Source organism: Paroedura picta, chromosome 7, assembly GCF_049243985.1.
Source record: "Paroedura picta isolate Pp20150507F chromosome 7, Ppicta_v3.0, whole genome shotgun sequence".
Classification (NCBI taxonomy): Eukaryota; Metazoa; Chordata; class Lepidosauria; order Squamata; family Gekkonidae; genus Paroedura; species Paroedura picta.
In genome coordinates, this window is record NC_135375.1 from 91,908,629 (window position 1) to 91,931,175 (window position 22,547).

The window sequence follows — 22,547 nt, forward strand, 5'->3', positions numbered from 1 at the left end:
CTATATCCACTTATGATGAAATAATCAATAAGCAAGTATCTGAAATCAATTAATGCTCAACAGCTTATTTTGTTGTTCACCATTAGCAACTTGATGCCAGTTCACATCCTCTCCCTTTACACTGCTCTTGTTAGCCAAATTGAATCCCTTAAAGGGAATTCTGGGAAATTATGAATATAGCAAGAGGATGGATAACGCAAGATCTTTTCCACCAATTTTTACAGAATCCGTTCCCTGGAAGAAACCCTTCGTAAATAAAGATGACAATTAAGCTTACACTCAAGGGGATTTATTTGGGGAAAATATTGGGGTACATTCAAAATACAGAAGTAAAAACATACAAAAACTAAGTTCTATAGGGGGAAGGGTTAGAGAAATACTGCACCTGTCTTGTGTCCAAGCACCAAGAACTGGGTTGACAACTTCAGGGGTAGAAAAGATATTGGGAGCAGAGTGGTTAACACACACTTTAGGGGTGTGCAAGGGGGTTAATATGATATCGGAAATTTCCAGGCCAGCCCAGTGACTGCCCACTAGGAGGTATGATGTGATGTGATTGATGATTGGTTGTGATTGGATGAATCTGATAGGGTGGTTGGCATATGAGGTCACTCGAGTGGGAGGGATGGAGTAAGCTTAACAAGTAGAACAATACCTTGGCTTGGTGTAATGTGCTGCTAATGGCCCTGTGTTGTTTAATCAAGGAGGACTCTGGGGAGGGGGAGTACAATAGGAGACATTTAAGGGCAACAGAGGTGAGACAGAAATTGCAATGGAGGGGAGAAGACAGGACAAAAAAAGTACCAGAGGGCACATAAGGATGTTGAAAACCGTAGGGGAGAGCACTGCCCTGAAGGACTCCACAAGGGAGTCGAAAGGAAGGAGAAAGCTCCCCTTCCACTGCAACCCTCTGTATCCGGTTCTGCAGGAATGAGAGCAGCCACTGGAGAGCTGTCCCCCGTATCCCCATCCCGGTGAGGTAATAGGCCAAGAGCTTGTGGTGGCTCATGTCAAATGCAGCTGACATCACAAGAATGACCGTTCCGTCTCTATCAAGCTGGCATCGAAGATCAGGGTGACCAGCACCATCTATAACCCATGGTCAGGGCAGAAGCCCAACTAGTATGGGTCAACCGAGAGCGTGGCCATCTGGTTAGTATACCGCGCGCCCACTGCACCACCAGATGCCCTGCCTGCCCTGCTAGAGGCGGTGGCGGCCTGGACGCTACAGTTCTCCAGTCTACTAGTCCTGGGGGACTTTAACGTCCATGCTGAGCTACTGTCCTCTAGAACTGGACAGGACCTAGTGTCAACCATGGCAACACTGGGGCTCTCGCAATTTGTTGTTGGCCCCACCCATCAAGCAGGCCACACCCTGGACCTTATTTTCGGCGTAGGTTTGGATGTGGATATGGTCACAACAACAGCCGTGCCATGGTCAGACCACTATGCTCTAAAGGCTCGGCTAAGGCTTCCACCACCTCCTCAGTTGGGCGCCGAGCAAATTTTAGCTCGCCCGCGGAGACTTATGGATCCAATAGGATTCCTGAACGCTCTGCGGGAACCAATGCCTCCCGGCACTTCTCTCAATGGCCTGGTCAGTGACTGGCATGACAGACTGCTGACTGCCATTGATGAGATAGCTCCCCGACGCCCTCTCCGGCTCCGTCTCAAGCGAGCTCCCTGGTACACCGAGGAGCTTCGCGACAAGAAACGGGAACTGAGACGGCTAGAGCGAGTTTGGAGGAAGACTCGTGACGAAGCCTCGAGAACATCTTATAGAATGCAGATGAAAGCCTATGAGATGGCGGTGAAGTCAGTAAAACGCAATTTTTACTCGGCTACCATCGCATCTGCAGACTCACGCCCAGCTCAATTGTTTAAGGTAGTTCGATCTCTCACTGCCCTGATTGAAGGGCAACAAAACAGTAGCCAATTGGACATCAGCTGTGAGGCATTTGCGAGTCATTTTGCGGACAAAATCTCGACACTCCGCCACGACCTCCCCCCAACCTTAGATACAAAAAGTGAACTAGAGGCCCCTTGGCCGTCTTTGGAGAAAACTATGAGTAACTTCAGACGACTCACGCTGACCGAAGTGGACAGGATTCTAGCGACAACAAGACCAACTACATGCCCACTAGATCCTTGCCCATCCTGGCTCTTGAAAACAGCTGGCATAAAGATAATGGGCCCCCTCCGGGAGATAATCAACCTATCTCTAACAACAGGAGAATTCCCGGAGGGTTTGAAAGAGGCTGTGGTACGTCCACTGTTGAAAAAAACATCTCTAAACCCACAAGAGCCTAACAACTACAGGCCCGTGTCTCACTTAGCGTTTCTGGGCAAGATGATAGAAAGGGCAGTCGCAAACCAACTGACAGAATACCTGGAAGAAGCTTCGGTCCTAGACCCATCTCAGTCTGGCTTCCGGCCTGGCCATGGGGTAGAGACAGCGCTAATCGCCCTGACGGACGACCTCCGTCGCCAGTTGGATCGAGGCGGGTCGGCACTGCTGATATTATTAGACCTCTCAGCAGCGTTCGACACAGTCGATCACGAGCTTCTAGCTCGCCGCCTCATCGATGCTGGAATACAAGGGACAGCCCTTCAATGGCTGATCTCCTTCCTCCAGGGTCGTGGACAGAGGGTTGCAATAGGAGAGAAAACATCAGGCCGCCGGCAACTTACTTGTGGAGTCCCACAAGGAGCGGTCCTCTCTCCTATCCTATTCAACATCTTCATGCGCCCTCTCGCACAGCTGGTACGGACGTTCGGGCTGGGTTGCCATCAATATGCAGATGACACCCAGCTCTTCCTCCTGATGGATGGCCGCCCTGACTCTCCCCCAGAAGCATTAGCCAGCTGCCTGGAAGCAGTGACGAGATGGCTCAAGCAGAGTCGTCTGAAGCTCAATCCTTTAAAGACGGAGGTCCTGTGGCTAGGTAGGAAGGGCCCTTGCGAGGAAGCGCGCCTGCCTACCCTGGATGGCGTGCAGCTCTCCACGGCTCATGCCGCCAGGAACCTAGGCGTGATTCTGGACGCCTCCCTCACAATGGAGGCCCAGATCACAAAGGTAGCGCGGCTGGCATTCTACCATCTCCGCCAAGCCAAACTACTAGCGCCCTACCTGGCCCCGGAACACCTAGCCACAGTGATCCATGCGACGGTCACCTCTAGACTAGACTTTTGTAACTCGCTCTACGCAGGCCTGCCCTTAGCCCTGACCCGGAAACTACAACTAGTTCAAAATGCAGCAGCCAGGATCCTCACGGCAACACCGTGGAGGTCCCATATCCGGCCTATTCTTCATCAGCTGCAATGGCTACCAGTTGAATTCCGGATCAGACTAAAGGTTCTGGTAATTACCTTCAAGGCCATACGCGGTCAGGGCCCAGTGTACCTGAGGGACCGCCTCCCCGCCTATGCCCCCAAAAGAGCTCTACGCTCTACTGCCTCAAATCAGCTAAGGATCCCTGGCCCTAAAGAAGTCCGTCTGGTCTCGACCAGGGCCAGAGCATTCTCTGTTCTGGCCCCTACCTGGTGGAACGAGCTCCCAGAAGAGATCAGGGCCCTGACGGAGCTTAAACAGTTCCGCAGGGCCTGCAAGAAGGAGCTCCTCCATCAGGCATTTGGCCGAGACCAGACGTAATCAACAGCGACCAAGGGCCCCTGCTCCCCCCCCCACCCCCCCTCAGAATTCAATCAATAAACCACCCCTCTCAGAATCCCATCAACAAGCCCTGGACCTGTTTGTATCACAACTGTTTACTGTTATACTGTGTTGTGTTTGGTTGCAATTGTTGGTTATTGATGTATATGTTTTACAGACTGTTTTATGTAAGGTTCCTTGTTATAATGTAAACCGCCCTGAGCCTCCGGGGAGGGCGGTATAGAAGTATGATAAATAAATAAATAAAATAAATAAATAAATAAGTGCCGAAGTTTCCTCCAAGAATGCTTGGAGCTGGTCCATGGCAGCCCTTCCAACCATCTTGCCCAGAAACACAAAATGTGAGACTAAGCAGTAGCTGGCCTGGTCCTGCGGGTCCAGCAATGGTTTATTAAGTAGAGGGTGGATCACTACCTCCTTCAGCCACTCAGGGAACTCTCCAGTAGATAGGGAGAGATAATATCCTGAATGGACCCCCTATCTACTCGTCACCCCCTTTGAGCAGCCAAGATGGACAGGGATCTAGGGCAAGGGTAATCAACCTGTTATCCTCCAGATGTCCATGGACTACAATTCCCATGAGCCCCTGACAGCGTTTGCTGGAGGACCACAGGTTGACTACCCCTGATCTAGGGGACAAGTGGTCCACTCCCACTGACCCCAGCTTGATCTGTGAGCATTATGCCACTTACCTGTCACCCATAAATCACGCAGGTGATAAATGCTTGTATCATCAGACTGAATCACTGTTCTAGGCACAATGGATATTATTCCATTGATAATAGGGATCAAGGTTGTAGTCCGTGTTTTGAGTTTTAGGCAGGTTTTATTGCTTTGTTGTGTGCACATATTACGCAGTTCTTTATTCCATCGTTCTGCAATTTTGAAATGCAAACTCTAGCATGGTCTGGCAAACGTGACACTGCTTTCGGTGCACCCTTCCCTTAATTCTGAAGATCGGTTGTATTCACTGTTGTATGTTTCATACTCTTGTTCTTGCTTTGGTTTATTTGCATGACCCACCTTGAGTCTCAGCATCAAAGGAAGTCTATAAATGAAGCAAGGCAAATAACAAAAGCAAACAGGTCTTTCCTCTCTTCTCCTCATTTGAAAAACCATACCCTGTTCACACTCAAGGCTGGGCACCATTAGTGCTGGGCTACGTTGCTAAGACCAGTTGGCCGTAAGCCTCAATGCATAAAAGGGAACTTACATTGAGTGGTCTTGCCTAGGCTTGCTTGTTTTTTTATTATTTGATTTATGGACCACCCCTCTCTGCAAGTGGGTTCAGGGCGGTTTACAGCAATGGATTAAAACATTCATAGACCATTAAAGCATCATAAAAATGAAAATGACTTAAGGCACAATTACTTAAAAGAAACTACCGCCCAAAGCCCTGCTTGCCTGGAAGTGTACGGAGAGATTTTGGCGTTGCATGTCTCGGTTCAGGCAAGGTGCTGTTTTTAATTCTTCTGTCCCCCTTCCACCCTTTCTCTAGCTCAGGAGACCATGCTCTCACTTATGGGACAAGCTTCTGAACATCAACATCTGAACCAGTGTTATTAAAAACCTGACCCTTGGGCCGTTCTTGCAGCCTACCTTACCTCACTGGGTTGTTGTGAGATGACCAGGTCAGAGGAACTTCTTGAAGGGATTAAGGAGGTGCTAAATAAATCCCTGAAACGGCCTCACAAGGACTGAAGGGACGCACTCCCCTCTACTTGCAAAGACGTGAAGGCCGGAGGGGGCATAGGGTCCTCTGGGACATTTTGAAAACAAAATCATGTGACGCCCTTTCAGGTGTTCCTTGTTGCTTTACTGATTTCCTGGCCCACGGGGAACCAAAGTGAGTTGCAGCCCTCTACCTGTCTTCATTTTGAAGGCTGAAAGAAAAGGTACCCCGTGGTGGTGGTGGAGCGGGGCTGCAACTTGACAGAGAGTAGCAAGTGAGACGGTCCACGCGGCTCTAACCTCGTGAGGCTCCAGATCCCTCCCGGCTCCATCGCCAGCTTGTTAAGCACCAGCAGGCGACGCGGCGGGTCTTCCCCACAATCTCCCAGCCCCACACGCACCTGAGGCGAAAGCCCCGCTTTGTCCTGCAGAGGGCGCTGCGGCCCCCGGCCACTTCCAGCGAACGGGCGGCCAAAGAACAAAGGGGTCGCCGGCTGCCTGCCGCGCTGAGCGGCGAAGAGCTGGGGCAGCCTTCGGGGGAGATCGGGGGTGCCTCGGGAAGAGCCGGCCGGCCGGAGCTCCCCGACGCCCTAGCAATGGGGGGGGGGGGATGGGGGGAGAGAGAGAAGGCTGGCGAGGTGCTTGCAAATGCCTCGCGGTCGCCCGCTCGCTTGTGGCCCATTTGCCAGGAGCGCCCTCGCCGGGAGACGCGGAGCGCAAGAGCCACCTGCCGGCCAGCGGGAGCAGGGGAGGCGGGACCAGGCGAGACCCCCGGCCGAGGGGGCGGGAGCCCACGTGGCTCCTGCAGGGGTGGGATGCTGGAGGCGGGGCGGGGGGTCCATGGCGACCTCATCTGGCCCGACGGCCGCGGGGGGATCCCCGCTCGGCTGCCCAAGGGAGGAAAGGCGCGCCCCGTGGTGCCGAGAGTCGGCTCTGGGGGTCCCCGATCCGCCCCCTGCTGGCTCTTCGGCTTCCCGTGCAAACAGCAGCCCCCGTCCCAAGCGCTGCCCTTTCCGCCGCCTTCAGGGGGACCGAAACGCTTCCCGGGCGGCAAGAAAGTTTCGTTCGCGGCGGGTGCCTGCATTCGAGATCCATCTCCAGGGAGATCTCTGCGCATACTGAGAATGGCGCCATGGCATTGTTAGTTTGAAGAACCGCAGGAGTTGCCATTGCCAACCTCCAGGTGAGGCCCGGAGTTCCCCCAGCTTTACAAGTCGAACCAGGTGAGAGAGCTCTAGGCGCACTGCTGTGGGAGAACAGCACAATGATAGCTGTGACAAGCCCAAGGTCACCCAGCTGGCTGCATGTGGAGGAGCGGGAATCAAACCTGGCTCGCCAGATTAGAAGTCACCGCTCTTAACCACTACACCAAGCTGCACCACCAGCCTCCAGCTGAGGCCTGGGGATCCCCCAGGATTACTCCTCTGCAGACTGCAGTTTCCCTGGAGAAAATGGCTGCCATGGCCGGTGGGCTCTCTGACACTGTCCCCACCTGAGGTCCTTGTCCTCCTCAGGCTCCTCCCCAAATCTCCAGGAGTTTCCCAACCTGTATCTGGCAACTCTGCCTCCATCCCTGGCAATTCTGTTCAGCCACTGGTCCCCAGCCTACAGGGATCAGCTCATCTGGAGCGAACGGCAGCTTTAGTGCAGGGGTAGCCAACCTGTGGTCCTCCAGATGTTCATGGACTACAATTTCCATGAGCCCCTGCCAACATTTGCTGGTAGAGGCTCATGGGAATTGTAGTCCACTGGCAGGGGCTCATGGGAATTGTAGTCCATGAACGTCTGGAGGACCACAGGTTGGCTACCCCTGCTTTAGTGGATGAACTCACACCTCTGCTGAGCCTCTTCCGTCCCAAAACTCCACCCTGCCCTTGATCTGCCCCCAAATCTCCAGGGGCTTCCCACACCTGGGTAGGCAACCATAATATGCATTGGCTGCAATGACAGTAAGTCATGACTACACATTAATGGGTAGAGACAGACAACCTCCTGGTAGGCTTACATAATAAAGCAGGCTGCTTTTCTGGGGAAGCCCATTTAGGGGGGCAGACAATTTTAAACATATATGCAGGTGCCATAGAACAGTAGTACCCACCTAGGGTTGCCAACTTCCAGGTGACAGCTGGAGCGCTCCTATATTACAACTGATTGCCAGGTAACAGCGATCAGTTCACCTGGAAAAAAGGGCTGCTTTGGAGGAGGAACTCAGTGGCATTACACCTTGCTGAAGTCCCTCCCCAAATCCCACTCTCCTCAGACTCCACTCTTAAAATTTCCCAAAACAGAGCAGGCGACCCTAGCAGCAACTCAGGAACAAAAATTGCAAGTTAAACTTTTTTTAAAAGTTCTACTGGCTGGCCTAAACCTTACAAGAGTAACCCCCTTCCTAGAATCTGCTGCTGCTTCTCCCCTGTTGAACCACAAGCACGTATTCACGTGGCTTTTCCTGTTTCAAAGAATCCAGCCATTGATCTGCTAAACAAACTTAATAGCATGTTGTTTAGCGTATTAGGCTAGGCTCTGGGTTCAAATCCTTGCTCTGCTATGAACCTTCCTGAGCGATCCTGGGCCAGTCCCCCTGTCTCTCAGCCCAGCCTACCTCTTAGTGTGTTTGAGCTCTGACTCACCACAAAAGCCTTTTGCAGGAAATATGCTTAGTTTGCCTTTCAGGGGCCACTAGACTCCTGTTTTATTTTACCTTCTAAGTGTGATTGTCCAAAAGAGGACCGGTCCTTTGCACCTTTTTGTTGCAGAAAAGGGAATTGTAGCCTGGGCAGTCTGCTGTAACCGTCCTGCAATCTGGAAAAAATATTTTTCTGCCCAGATTTCCCTACGAACGAACCATGGAAGAGATAAAGCTCCTGCAGATTCTTGCCTCTGGTTAATATTGTGTTGCTGAATCCTAAAACGATTCTACTGCTGCAAGCCCACATAATGTGGGGCTCACTAAACTTCTTGTTTTTTTTAATATCTTCTCTTATACTGCAAAAACCAGAAGGTTGTGAAATATCTGCCAGGCCACTAATGAGGTTTTTGTTTGCTTTGGTAGCTGACGTCCAGACTGACCCTACAGTTGTAACGTAGGTTGGTAGGAAGAAGAATTGCTGGGGTTTTTTGTACTCTGCTTTTTACTCCCCGAAGGAGTCTCGAAACGGCTTACAATCGCCATCCCTTCCTCTCCCCACAACAGACATCCTGTGAGATAGGTTGGGCTAAGAGAGCCCTAACAGAACTGTTCTGCAAGAACAGCCCCAAGAGATCTGCAACTAGCCTGAGGTCACCCAGCTGACTGCATGTGGAGGAGCAGGGAATCAGACCTGCGTCTCCATAATAGAAGCTGCTGCTCTTAACCATTGCACCAAAACAGCTCTCAGGACAATGGGTCTTGCCCATAATCCTCAGCTTCTTTTAAAACACAGGACATGTTTTTTAAGATAAAACATCTCCCCTTGGCCTTCTGGGGAAAGTGCTAATAGGGAACACTTGAAAATATCAGAAGAGGTAAACAGCCTTGCTGGCTTTTTGGTTATGCATCACCCCTGCAAGGGAAATAAAGCAACCTCATTGCTTGTTGAAGCAAAAGAGAAACTTCTTGGAAATCGGAATCTGTGCCCCAGGATGTGATGGATGTGCGTTGTTCTGACTTGCCTTATCCGTCAACGTCTCTGCTGATTGTTTGATCCCGGGAGAAGAAACATTGCGATTAGAAGAGTCTTTTTGGCAGATGTAACCATAATTAATACCCAGATGCCCTTCTTGCTTTTGTGGTAAGGTTTTGTTTGTTTGTTTGCAAAGAAGACTCCCCCGCCTTAGAATTTTCAGATACTTGGAGAAAGTTTCTGGGCCTCTGTGAGCTTCACGGTAGAGAAATGAATCCACTGAGAGGTCCGTCCTCTTCATCTAGCCTGGGCTGGTTCAATTTATGAGTCTCTTGACACAGCTTACCAATTATGGGAGCTAGCTTCTTGTCTGTGACTGCGACAATAGGCCATGTCAAGCTGATGGTGGCTACAATATATGGCTGGTGTGGGAACAGAGTGGGGGGGTGTGGAAAGCAGGGTTTTTTATTGTGGAAATCGCTTTCCCCTCTTCCGTCAACAGACCTGTCATTCTGCCCATGGAGCAACCATCACGCAGGTGGAATGGCACCTTAGCATCCAGTCCACCGTTAAAAGGGAAGGCCGTCTTTTCAGTCTCTGTCCCAGTTGTACAACGGAATCAAATTTACCCCCCAAACAAACAAGTGTATCCCTCATGGATGGAAAGTGGCCCTTGGAGATGATTCAAATGACACCCAGGCTGGCCTAATCTCATCTTGGAAGCTCAGCAGGGCTGGCCCTGGTTAGGACTTGGATAGAAGACCACCAAGGAAGAGTGGGGTTGCCATGCAGAGGAAGGCCATGGCAAACCACTTCTGCTTATCCCTTGCCTATAAGTTATTTAGGGACCTGGGCATCACCTGGAATTAGAGCTCATCTCCAAGCAGCAGAGATCGGTCCCCCTGGAGAAAAGGGCTGCTTTGGAGGTGTACTCCATAGCCTTATAATCCGCTGTGGTCAATCTCCACCCCAGATCCCACCCATTCCCGGCTCCACTCCCAAAGTCTCTAGCTATTTCCCAACCCTAAAGGTATTTCTGGAAGGCAGTTGCAACTTGATGGCATGTCATTATCATTAAACCTTTAAAGCTTGCAGGCCTCATTTTTGTCCTTGCTGCTATAGAATCTAGGGACATCACATAAGCCATAATGACCAACTACCATGGATGCTCTAGCAGGGCTTCTGTAACAACTCCACCTTCAGTATCTACCTTCAGCAGTTCAAAAGAGTCAAGTAAGACAGAAGGACAGCAGTCAAGGCCTCAGCCTGTAGAAAGCTGTACTTTCTGGCAAGTACAGCTGGAAAAAATCGCCACACTATCGCTTGAAAAGGAGAACTGCCTTTCTCCGCAGTAAGGAGAGCTGATAGGCATGAGGTTTAGCTATTTTAATGCCCACACAGAGCGGGCCAAGTCGCTGCTGAAATGAGATTCCCATCTGACAGGAGCCCTTTAAGCGCCATCGCCAGGCAAATCCTTCTAGAACTCTGCACAGATGCAGAACATCCCAATTGTTATCCGTGCACTGTGTATTCGTATCATGGAAACAGAGTTCTGGCAGGGCAAAGGAATGCATGCCAGACGAAATTCCCCTCTTTCTTCCATTCTCTCGTGTAGATTTTACAATTTGTTGGTGCGCTTCTATAGTAAAGCAAAATCTTTGTAAACTTTGGGTGAGATTTGGATGGAGATTCTTATGATGTACAACACCCAAAACTAGAGATGAGCAACTAGGGCTCGCTCTGACCCCCAGAACCTTTCCAGAGGAATGAGGAGATGCTGCAACAACCTTGGAATCTAAGTCCTGGTTTGTCTGCAGCTCCATTCCCTCCTGCTGGTCAGAGCTCTCTGCCTGTTGAACATCCAGCTGGGCTATGCTCTCATCCAGCTGAGGCTCGGGTGAAACTGAGAGCTCCTGGCAGGACTTTTCCTAACAAGACATGGGCTCACAACACCTCCCCTTGGCCCTGCAGCTGGCCATCAGAGTGCTCTTTGCTTTTCCCTGCCTTCCTCACCCAGCCTGGCCCAGCTTCTGGGAGATGTGGGGTGAGTGGTAAGCCCCCCTCTCCCATGGCCTTCCCTGCCTGGCCTGGCCTGCCCTTTGGGAGATGCTGATGGGAGGGAAGGAGGCAGCCCATCACCTATAGTCTTCCCAGAGCAGCCTGGCCTTTGGGAGAGGTGGGTAGGGGGTGGGAAAGAGGCATCCCACCCATGGCCTTGCCCACCCTGCCTGGACTTTGGGAGATGTAAAGAGGCAGGAAAAAGGCAGCTACCCTGTGGCCTTCCCTGCCTGGCCCAGACTTTGGGAAATGTGGGTGTGTGTGTGGGGGGTGACACCTTCTCTTCCCCCCCCTCCGTTGCAGCATTCCTGGCCTTTGGAAGATGGGGGGAAGGTGGAAGCCCACCCCTCCATGGCCTGCCCAGCTGGCCTTTGGAAGATGTGCTGTTGGATGAGAAGATGGGGACAGTGATGGCCTATATAGGCTCTGTTGCATGGGGATGGGGGTTGAAGGGCCAGTGTTTCTCCAAAGCAGCTGTTTTCTTCAGGAGAACTGATCCCTTCCTTCCTTCCCTCCTCCCTTCCCTTCCCCCTTTCTTTGTTTCTCTCTCTCTCACACACACACACACACACAGTGCAGGTGTATGTACTAGCACCCACTGTATTCCTGGGTGCAATGGGCTTTGCCCCTAGTCCTTGATAAGGCAAATAGCATCAGAATCTGTGCTACAGACAGAGCAACAGGTGACATGGTTAAGAAATCCCTTCCCATGCTGTCTCACAAAGTGGCCAACTGGTTGCCCTGTATGACCACAAAAGAGGCCAAGACTTCCCCATGATGGTGTTTGCCTAGCACTGGGATTCCCCCCCACCCCCAGTTTTCCTGCCTCTAAATGTGGAGGTTTCCTTTAGCCATTGTGACAAGTAGCCATGAGTTTATCAATTCCACTAAGTAGTAAACCATCTATTCTCGAGCCCCTTGAGGCTTGTCCTTGAACAGAAATGAATCCGTGGAGGCAACATCGTGAAAAAAACACTAACTGGTTAAAACCCAAATCCAGGGTTGAGAGCTTCAAATGAGTCCCATTGGAAGGGACCTCTAGGGTCATCTAGTCCGCAGCCCGGTACCGGGCCGACCCCCCACCCCGCAGCGAGAAGCGGTCCAGCTAACTTCTCGCGGCAAGGGGGGGGAAGAGGTAGGCGCGGCCACCGGCATGCTGGCAGACGCAAACGAGCATGTGCAGAGCTGCCATGCATGCACGTTTGCACCTCCTGCTGGCACAAATGCACATGTACAGCAACTGCACATGCGCGTTTGCACACAGCTGCCGCGCACAGCTGGCGCCCTGGCCACCGGCTCTCCCCCAACCCCGGATGCGGTCCTCAACCGCAAAAAGGTTGGGGACGGCTGATGTAGTCCAACCCCCTGCAGAATGCAGGAAACTCACAACTAGGGATATCTGCTCCAGCGCACTTCAGCTGCTTTATTGATCACTGAAGCCTGAAGTGGCCAGCACTGCAGTGTGGAGAGGAGGGACGCCAGCTGGCTGCTTCGGGCTTCAGTGATCGCCAAAGTGGTTGAAGCGCGCCAGAGTGCACAACCCTACTCACAACTGCCTGCTCATCCACAGTGACCCCAATCCCATGCCCAGATGATGCCCCCCCACAAAAAAAGAATCCCTGGCCAGTCTGGCCTAGAAAAAATTAGCCTCCCGACCCTCAAATGGCATTTCCCTGGACATGCAAGAAAGGGCCACATGAGCCAAGCACCGACACAATCCCTTCTGCCCACCCACTCACAATCTGCCTAAGTTCATAGAATCAGCATCTCTGTGAAGTGGCTATCTAGCCTCTTTAAATTTTTGAAGGAAGTAGAACCTACCACCTCCCATGGAAGCCTGTTCCACTGAAGAACCGCTCTGTCAGGAACTTCTGGATGTTGGGCTGAAAATTCTTTTGAAATAACGTCAACCCATGTGCTTAGTCCGACCCTGCTGGGGCAACAGAAAACAACTCTGCTCTTCCTCTAGACCAGGGGTAGTCAACCTGTGGTCCTCCAGATGTCCATGCCAGGGGCTCATGGGAATTGTAGTCCATGGACATCTGGAGGACCTACCCCTGCTCTAGACAACATCCTTTCAAGTACTTGAAGATGGCTCTCATATCACCTCTTAGTGGTCTCTCTAGGCTAAACAGACCAAGTACCCTCAATCTTTCCCCATACAACTTGGTCTCTAAACCTTTCACTATCTTTGTAGCCCTCTTCTGGAAACGCTCTAGTTTGACTACTCTCCATCCTTCTTCAACTGTGGTGCCGAAAACTGAACACAGTACTCTAAGTGAGGTCTAACCAGAGTAAAGCAGATCCATCACCTCAGTTATCTAGACACTATACTTCTTTTGATATAGCCCAAAATCCCATTTGCTTTATTAGCCACCAAATCACACTGCTGACTCATGTTCAGTGCATGATCTATTAAGACCCCTACATCCTTTTCACACATACTACTGCCAAGAAAGGTCCCTCCAGTCCTATAATGATGCATTTAGTTTTTCCTACCTAAATGCAGAACTTTACATTGATCATTATTGTGAGTAGTGCTCAACTCACTTTTAAAAAACCAAGCTGACACTACTGCAGATCTCACTGCAAGGGTTGTCAACAAAAATTATGTTGCCCCCTTAACATAGGATTTAGTGACTTGTCCAGTGGTGTTATATACCTCCATGTCATGTCCCATTTCTATACATTAAGCCTCTGTTAAAAGGATAGGGCTTTTTTCTCCTCCAGGTTGTTGGCAACCTCAATTACTGCCCATTTACAGGATAGAAAATTGCCTATGCTATAGTCCCTGCAGGTTTGGAAGAATAAACTAACTGGGGACTGCCTCTGAACATGGAGATTTCACTTACAGCTAACAAGAGCTGATAGCCTATGCCTCATGAACCTGCCTTAGACTTCTGCTTTCAGAGGCAATCACCAGCACAGTCTTGCCCAATTTGCAGTATACATTATGAAAATGCTTATAAAAATGCATTTTCACATGCATATCCCATTACAGCTCCCATACACACAATGTTTTCTTCTTCACGATATTTCTTCAAATTCGGTATAGTTCGGCTATGTGTATTTCCATTTCAGATGCCCTCTTGCCCCATCCCTGGGCCTTAAATTCTCTAGACAGCAACCGTGGGGGACACACCTCCAAATCAAATTCATCTTGGAAATGGCTCAAATAATAATCTCTGTGTTAGCTTGGTTACCAGTCATCTACTATACAGAAGGAAGGAGTTGGAGGACCAGCAAAACCTTAGAATAATCAAGCAATAGCTATTAGAGTATTTGGATAATGCAGTTCTACCAGGACTACAAAGCAGAATGAATCATAGAGCTTAGGTTTCACTTTCACCCTTTGTAAAAGATCCCTTAAATCAGTGGTTCTCAACTGGGGGTCGAACGATCCGTTGATAGGGGTCACGGCAGGGCAAGCAGCTTGGCTGGGGGGGGGCACCATCCACACAACAGCCTTGCAGTGTAGATTGAGATACAGCGTTTGCCTGTCTGGAGCAGCGGAAAAGAGCGAGATTGGCATGGTGAGACAAGAGGCAGAGCTGAACTGAGAAACCCCGGGAAAAAAAACCAATTTATATACAATCATCATGAACAATGGATCTTCACACCATTGGTCAGTTTCGGTTTAATTTCTGTGAAAGAATACTTGCATAATTTTGGGGGGGTCACCACAACACGGGGAACTGTATTAAAGGGTCGCGGCATTAGGAATGTTGAGATCCACTGCCTTAAATTACTCTAATGTTGTAGCTCAGCATTCTAATAATTGTTCTGTTAATTGGGGGGGGGGGGGAGGAATGAGAGAATATAGGGTTGCCAGCTCTGGGATGAGAACTATCTGAAAACTTTGGGTGTAAAGCTGGGAGTGGGTGGGATTTGGGATGGGGAGGGACCTCAGTGGAGTATAATGCTATGGAATCCACCCCCCAAAGCAGCCCTTTTTAGTCTGGAGATGAGCTATAACTCCAGGGGACCCCAGGCCCCACCTGGGGACTGACGTCCCTAAAGCAATAACACTGCAGAGTTACTTGGATCTGTTGAAATCAATAGATCTAGACCAGGCGCCTCCAACCTTTTTGAGCCAGCAGTCACCTTTGGAATCCCAACACTGTGGTGGGTGCAACCAAAAAATGGTTGCCACAGGAGACAGAACCAGCCACAAAATGGCTGCCACAGCTTCCTTTCAATCACACTGAAGATTTTTGGGCTGTGATGGCAGCTGCTGACAAAGTAACGTTTTTTAAAATCTGCACAGCCAATCTAATCCGCAGTGGTCAACCAGATGTTTTGTTGGGACAAAAGCTCCATCTAGCCCCACCTACATTTTTAAAACACTTCGTTGGTGGGACCAGGAAAAATGTCAGCAGGCACCATAGGATCTGCATTCAGGATCTAGACTGAAGTAACTTTGCTTGGGATTACCTTGGGATTACCTAACTAATCACATATTTTCCCTCCAAAATGAGAAGTTTTTAAAATGTTTTTTAAAAGTGAGAGTTCTCTCTGCTGTGGCACCCTAATTATGTAATGCCGTACCTGAACAGAGGCTAGATAGATATCTGACAGAAATTCCGAATCTGTGAACATACAGACTGTAAGTGGGTGGGTGGGCATTCCTTGGATGCCCATGGAAATGCCAATCACTACTTTAGGGGCGGAAGGTGAATTTCTTCCAGGCCAGACTGGCCAGGGATTCTGGGAGTTTTTTGGGGGACATCATCTGGGCATGGAATTGGGGTCACTGTGGGTGTGTGCAAGTAGTTGTGGGTTTCCTGCATTTTGCAGGGGGCTGGACTAGATGACCCTGGAGATACCTTCCAACTCTATAACGTATTCACTGGGCATCTACTAAATTTAGGCTACAGGTAAAAATGATCCAGCTGTCAAACGCAATTTGGCCCTGTTTATAGTACTTATCAGAGCCTCTTGTGGTGCAGGGTGGTAAGACAGCAGACATGCAGTCTGAAGCTCTGACCATGAGGCCGGGAGTTCCATCACAGCAGCCCGCTCAAGGTTGACTCAGCCTTCCATCCTTCCGAGGTCGATAAAATGAGTACCCAGCTTGCTGGGGGGTAAAACGGTAATGACTGGGGAAGGGAATGGCATTGAGTCTGCCAAGAAAATGCTAGAGGGCGTCACCCCAAGGGTCAGACATGACTCGGTGCTTGCACAGGGGATACCTTTACCTTTATAGTATTTATCTTATTGTACACCACCTAAGATGTAGATAGTTTGCTGTGGATTTCAGTAATTTTCACGGTTGAATGCATGCTGCCTTTGGAGACTGCTGGAGAACATTGCCTTTAGTCTGAAACACAAAAGATGCCCCATGTCCCCTGACACTCTAACCTACCACTGTGCACCATTTCAAAACACGAGGTTAAGTCCTAGACTCTTCTGCTCACCCACAGTTTTTGCAGGTTTCCCAGCTGATAAGCATGCGTTCGCACACACCTCACCATGCCCTCCCCGCCTGTGGAAACTTAACATCCAACCCCTGACCGTCTCTCCCCTTTTCTGCAACTTCCCACTCTGGAGGCAAAAAGGCCCAGTTTCTCATGCACCCGGAACCAGCCATGCTGTGTTCTGCCATGGGCCTGCTAATCCCTCACTCCAACAGCCTATTATAAATTTTAAGTCCTCAGCGTATCCGTGCGATGCTTGCGGAGAAGAATGGGAAGCAAAAAGACCCCGCACGGTTTGCTTGAGAATTCCCTCACTCCAATTCCGTTCCACTCCAGACAAGGGAAAAGGGGGAGGGAAACACCACTCTTCCCCATGAGCTGTTATGTGAAGGCATGCGCCACTGCAGCAGGCACGGCCGCCAATCCAGCTGGAGGCTCAGCAGGCACATATGGGCTTATAAACACATGCTAAAGGGGGGGGGGGGTCTAAATAGCTTGCTCAGGAGACTAAACACAGGGGCTCGAAGACAGCCTGGTGAATGAAGAAATATTAGAAGTGGCTTGTGAAACTGGCCTCTAATACAACGGGCTGTGAAGGCATTTGTGAGCGGTCTCCCTCCTCGCCTGGTAGGGCCTGCTGCGGAGATGGGCAAAACTGAAAAATGGCAGAGCCAGATCATCGTAGCTGCCAAGTTCTGGCAGCGAAACAGACCGGTAGGAAGCAGCCATTGGACTCTGCCCTGCAAAGGGAGCCACCTGGGGTTAGAGCCAGAGCGGGGAGGTCCAAGTTCCTCTCCTTGGACCACAGCCTGAGAGGAAGGCATCTGCCAAGAGCTCAGGATTGCCCAGTTCTCAGTCCCGTTGGAAGGGTGAAGAAAACCTTCCAAATTACTTTTGGCAGTTCAGGAACACTCCCCCTCGACATTTCTCTCTCCCACATGCTTTTTGGCCCATGCAGGGTGCTGCCGCCTACAGAAGAAGCAGGTCCCAGATTAGTAAAAATAAATAAATAAATAAATAAATAAATAAATAAAATGCAGAACGGTGCGGATTGCACTCATCCTCACTGCCAGCGCCACTTCTACCCTGCCAAGCATGGGAGCCACGGGCAATTAAGAGTCATGGCAAACCTGATCCTTGTATAAACAATACAAGTGCTTAGCGCACTGGGGGGCCAGGGGGGGCGGGGAGGGGACTGAAGCCAGCAGGAGAGGAAGCAGGATCCCCTGCTGCAAAATATTTTTTGAATGGAAATGTTGCTTCACGAAGAATCTCCACGCCCCCTTGGTTTGTTTATTGTTTTAAGGTGAATTTTTTGTTCCCAGCTTATAAATTTTAAGGTCCTCTTTTTAGCAACGGCAAGACTTGTGCAACAGTTGCCTTTGGTACACTGCAGTCCGCTCTCACAACTGCCCCCGTGGTATTTTGAACATCTGCCGCATCCTTGGTTGCACTAAGAACTTTATTGTATCCAAACAGATATGCCCTTTTGGACAAAGGGTATAGTTGTCGTTTAAGTTTGTGCCTGTTGCACAGCTGATATTTAATAACGCAGTTAGACAATGCTGCTTGATGGTGGTCCGTGGTTAGACCCGCACAAGGCTCATAGAACGGGCTGTGCTACCACATGCACAATGGCCCATCCATTAATGAACAGTGTAGTGTAGTAGTTAAGAGCAGCAGCTTCTAATCTGGCAAGCCACGTTTGATTCTGCTCCTCCACATGCAGCCAGCTGGGTGACCTTGGGCATGTCAGAGCAGTCCTTGTGGGGAGAGGAATGGAAGGCAATTGGAAGCTGCTTTGTGACTCCTTCAGGCAGTCTCTTCTTGCCAATGAATTTCACTGAAGTTTCACTGATCAGTTTTACTCTCTAGTTTCCTATGTGAAAGAGAGCCTTGAAGCAACATGGAGCAACAGGTCCCTTCGCAGTTTTACAAGATGAGCAAGAACTGAAGGGCCCCCATAGTGGTCACATAGGCCATTCTACAGCCACAGCATTATTAATACTTGGAATCACCAGCCACAAATATTTCCCTGAGAACCTTCTTAGAAGCCACGTATGAGCATAACTACTGCCCTGCTGGGTCAGACCAGTGGTCCATCCAGTTGGATTTTACATGGTGACCAGCCAGTAGCCCTGGAGAGCCCACAAACGAACCACAGAGGCCAAAACCTTCCCTTGCCGCTGCCTCCCAGCACTGGTATCCAGAAGCTTGCTACCTCTGTAGATGGAGGCTTCCTTCAGTCATGTCCATTGTTGAACCTCTCTACCATGAATGTGCCTAACCCCCTTTAAAGCTATCTATGCTTGCGGTCATCGCTGCTTTCACAGGAAGTGAATTCCAGAGCTGAATTGCTTGTTGGGTAAAAACGTATTCCTTTTGTATGTTCAGAGTCTATTCCACTGAGTGCCACCAAATGATAGTGTTACGCAAGAGGGAGAAAAAGTTCCCTCTATCCACTAGGGTTGCCAACTCTGGCTTGGGAAACACCAGGAGAATTTGGGTTTACAGCAAGGAGTGGGTAGGAAGGGACCTCAGTGGAGTATAATGCTATGAAGTCCACCCTCCAAAGCAGCCATTTTCTCCAGGGGAACTGATCTGTCGCCTGGAGATGAGCTGGAAAACGGGGGGATTCCCAGGTCCCACCTGGGGACTGGCATCCCTATCCACTGAGAAAGTCCTGAGAGACCTGTGACTGGCCCAAGGTCACCCAGCAGGCTTCATTTGAAGGAGTGGGGAATCAAACCTAGCTCTGCTGCTCTTGACCACTATACTGCACTGGCCACCATGTTTGCTTGCTTAAATGGGGAAGCTGCATACAGTTTTAATTCCCCAGCTCTGTCTACCAGTGCCATCACAGTGAGGAGGGGGGGAGGAATGTGGACAGAACGAGATATTCTACCTGTCTCTGCAGAAGAATCTCATAAGCACTGCTATTGCCCAGCAAGCACAGTCCTTTGTGTAGGCAAAGATGGATGGATACCAGGAGGCAATGTTAAAGGTGCTCCCTCCTAATGAGTCAGATCATTAGTCCATCAAGGTCACTGTTGTCTACTCTGACTGGCAGCAGCAGCTCTCCAGAGTCTGCAATCAGGATCTTTCTCACATTGCCTACTTGTAACAAGACAGCAGGCCTAATAGCCCAGAGCAGCTCAAGATCTTCTCAGAACTTAGAAGCACGGCAAGGACAATATGTGGATGGGGAGCTGCCAAGGAAGTCCAGAGTTGCTATGCAGGGGAAGGCAATTGTAAGAGAAGAAGAGCTGGTTTCCTGTACCCTCCTTTTCACTGCCTACAATCGCTTTCCTTTCCTCTCCCCACAACAGACACCCTGTGAGGTGGGTGAGGCCGAGAGAATTCTAACAGGACAGCTCTGTGAGAACAGCTCTAACAGGATTGCGACTAGCCCAAGGTCACCCAGCTGGCTGCCTGTGGAGGGGTGGGGAATCAAACCCGGTTCTCCAGATTAGAGGCTGACACTCTTAACCATGAGACCAAGTGCAAATTTAGGTCACAACCTCTGCTCATCTCTTGTCTTGAAAACCCATGAGGAAGAAGTTCAGGGAGGTCATCAAGAGTCAGCTGCAACTCAGCAGGAAAAGCCTGGTTACTTTTAACTTTCAACAGGAGAGGCCAGGTGGAATCTGGGGCCTTCTACATGCAAAGCCTATATGCCTGACTGCTGAGCCGTGGACAAATGCAAGGAGAATGCTTACCCATTGTTCTAGGAACTCAGCCATGACTCTTATTCAATGTAAGGATAAAAAAAAGGGGGGGGGGATTTTGCCTTAGATAGCAAAGCTAAAATTATAGGAGCCCAACTGGAACCCTTTGGCAGGGCTAAGACACTCCCACCCAGAAGGGCAGTGTGAGAGAAGAGTGACCACTCACCTGCCATATGTGTAACTATTCAAACCTGGGCCCCAATTATTTATGCCAGCGGTCTGCAAGCTTCTGCTTGCCGTGGACCGCTGCGGCGTAGTGGGGGAAGAGGGCGGCCCGGGGACCCGCGCACGTGCGGCAGCCCCAGCGCAAACGGGCATGCATCTGGCAGTCCACGCATGCGCGTTTGCGCCACCGCCATGCCGGCGGCTGCGGCTTCCCCTCCCGGCCCCTCCGGGCCGCGAGCAAATCGGCCGCTAAAGCTAAAGTGGCCGATTTGCTCGCGGCCTGGCAAGCTTCTCGCTTCGGGGGGGAGGGAAGAAGGAGCCCGCGGGTTGGGGACCACTGATTTATGCAACGTACCATGAGGTAGAGCCGAGGGAGGACGAGGGATTGTGCTATTGAACTTTTTTGTTGGTTTGTTTCCAGCAAGGAACGTGCATAAATGTCACAACAAACAATCAACTGCACAGCCTGTTCCTCTCTCCCCCATTGCTATTGAAAAATAAAACGTGGGAGAGAAGCACACAGGTCCAGGTCAGCAAGACCATGACAGATTCCGGTGGATCTCAAAAGGCAGCATCGAAAGGGCCCTTGCTTGTGCATACAAGGCACCAGATTTCACAGAAGTGATGTTTTTAAGAGCACACAGCAGAGAGTAAACCTCATACTAACTATAACAATATGCTGTATGTTCAAGATTGGGGTTCAGAGCCACAGCTTCTAATCTCGCGAGACAGGTTTGATTCCCCTCTCCTCCACATGCACCCAGCTGGGTGGCCTTGGGCCTTGATAGTGCCGCTTTTCTCACAGAGAAGTAAAATCAGGGCTCTCTCAGCCTCCCTTACTTCTCAGGGTGTCTGTTGCAGGGAGAGGAAGGGAAGGAGATTGTAAACCACTTTGAGACTCCTGGTAGGGAAAAGCAGAATATAAAAATCAACACTTTCTCTAGTCTGTTAGGTAACCAAGTCTGCAGATCTTAAAAAGCTTTTAAAACATGAAACTCTAGGGTTCTCAGCCCCACCCCCAACCTACTGATCTCTGCTCCTGACACTTCCGTTTCTGTTCTGGTTCCAACCATGCCCTTGCAGAGCCAATTGTGGTTCCACATTTCCTGCTCCAGCTCTGCCCAAGAGTCCAGCTGTTTGAAGATGTCTGCAACTCACCTCCGCCTTGGAATGCAGAATTCGGAAGGATGCCTTCATTAGCAGTCTCTTGGGGCAATGCCATTTGCACTGTCAATTCTACGTCTCTGAGGAGGCAAGCAGAGATTCCACCTAAAGAAAATGGATCCTTGAATGTTTAATGGCTCAATTCCCAGAGACACTTCCTCTGCAGAGAAAGCGCTGATTCAGCTGGCTTGTAACAGAGCAATCCTGTTTCACTCTTAACAAATAAGTAGTTTTGGGCTTCCTTCTGTCAGGACCTAACATTTAACTCGAAATTATTTCAAAGGAGGCAATGAAGCCCCTCCCAATATATTCCCTGGCTCCCACTTCCTGCATCATCTTTCTGCAAACCTAAGAGCCAAGCCTCCCTTTCCTCCATCCCATTGAAGCAGGAAGCACTTCAGAAAAGCCCAGGAGATATCACTTTAGGTCTTTAGGCAGCACCCATTCAAATCAGTTAACTCCATCACAAGATGGCATTTGTCTCGGAACCTTTTAACATTCTGTGGTTAGTCCCATGGCAGCCATTTTGTGGTTAGCCATGTCCCTCCCATGGCAGCCATTTTGCAGCAGCACACTGTCTGCTCTCAAAATAGACTGTAGGCTCAACCAGGTTGGAAATCCTTATTCTACTATCTTGTCGGTCTCAAATTAGCCACTGGATTCCACCTGTACTACTTGCTGTTCACTGAAGAGAGCTGTCAGTTGTTACCAAAATGTTTTGCAGTTACGCAGAATAGCCATCTTTAGATTTTTGGCCTCAGACAGTGGGCAGGACGACGGATCATTTGAACTCCAAACTTCACATATGTGTTAACCCCATCTGTCTGTGCAGGGTTTGAAAGATTGTTCTACGTCCCATGGGATCTGTCTCTTTTGGCAAGAAACAACCTTGGGGAGCTGTGAGGACATGTTGTAGCTTCTGTGAGGCTTTGCTGCATAAAACTGACTTATCTCCATTATGTTGTTTCATCTTTATGTTTGAGAAATAAGCCGACACTGCAAATATACCAAAGGCACTTCCTTAAGAAGAAGAGTTGGTTCCTATATGTTGCTTTTCTCTACCCGAAGG

General features: G+C 50.0%; 1 long non-coding RNA gene across 1 annotated transcript; it reads right to left on the reverse strand.

The window, feature by feature from the left end:
- Positions 1 to 133: 133 nt before the first annotated feature.
- Positions 134 to 22,247, reverse strand: LOC143841272 (uncharacterized). The gene is made up of 3 exons (XR_013232648.1): positions 21,473 to 22,247; positions 4,366 to 4,721; positions 134 to 234 (listed from the first exon to the last, which is right to left on the reverse strand). It is a non-coding gene; the product is annotated as an uncharacterized LOC143841272 (long non-coding RNA).
- Positions 22,248 to 22,547: the final 300 nt, after the last annotated feature.